Source organism: Geospiza fortis, unplaced genomic scaffold, assembly GCF_000277835.1.
Source record: "Geospiza fortis unplaced genomic scaffold, GeoFor_1.0 scaffold29, whole genome shotgun sequence".
Lineage (NCBI taxonomy): Eukaryota > Metazoa > Chordata > Aves > Passeriformes > Thraupidae > Geospiza > Geospiza fortis.
The window spans coordinates 778,112-779,311 of NW_005054349.1; positions in this window are offsets into that span (position 1 = coordinate 778,112).

A 1,200-nucleotide genomic window follows, 5' to 3' on the forward strand; every position below is an offset into this window, starting at 1 on the left:
CAGGTACTGGCACTGCCCCCAGTACCGGTACCGGCACCGCCCCGCCTCCGGCACCGCCCCGGCACCGGCACCGGCACCGCCCCGGCACCGCCGCCCCCGGGCATTTCTTTCCCTTTTTTTTAGCTTCTTCCCCCGCTTTTTCCTTTCTGGTTTGTTTGTTTATTTGGTTGTTTGTTTCCCTTTTCTGCCGTTTTTTCCCTCTTCCGCCCTTACCTCTTTTCCCCCCTTTTTTTCCTCTTTATTTCTTTTTCTCTTTTCCCCTTTTTTCCTTTCGCCCTTTTTTTCTATTGCTTTAGTTTAGTCCCTTCCCCCCTTTCTCCTCCCTTTTCCCTTTTTTCCCTTTTTCTTTTCCCCCTTCCCCCTTTTTTTCCATTCCCCTATTTTTCCTCTTTTGCCCCTTCTTTTTAGTCTTTTTTCCAGTATTTCCTTCCGTTCCCTCTTTTGCTTTCTTCCTTCTCCCCCATTCTTCCTTCCTCTCCCTTTTCCCCTTCCTTTCCTTTCTCTCCTCCTTTCCCTTTTATTCCTTTTTTTCTTTAATTCACCACTATACCCAGTGCCCCCCAGCAAACCACCCTGCAGCTGCATTTACTCCCTGCCTTACACCACTTCTGTAGGAGAAAAAAAAAGGCATTTCCATCCTCTGCAAGCAGCATTCTAGCAAATTCCTTGAACAATTTATGAGCACTACATTAAACTGTACCACAGCCAGTGCTGGCCAGAGCTCCGAGCACAGCACAGGGCTGACCCATCAGTCTCACTTTTCCTGATGCTGAGGCTCCAACGATGCCAGCTCATTCTCTCAGGAGCCTGAGCTGCCCAGGGAGGCAGCATGGAGAAGTAGATGTTCCTGTTTTTCCAAAACAACCTTTTAATTATGCTCTTTACTATAATAGCAGCCTTTTTCCAACACTTCAGCAGTCAGGGCTATAAATTAAAAAGCCATGGTCTAACAGAGGTAATATAAACCCCAGCATCTTTTGGTAGGTCCTTCTTACACTGACACAGAATTTTTCAAGGAAAAACAACCCAATCAGCCAGTGCTCCTCGTGGGTGACACAGCAGGTTCTCACCACCAAACAGTTTGGACAGATGACTTTCGGTCTGGTCATAAAGCACTCCTTGTGTGACAGGGACAGTTCCTGTGCAGGTACTCATGAAAAAATCAGTCTGATACACAAGGCGACAAGCCAAGAAAGAGCT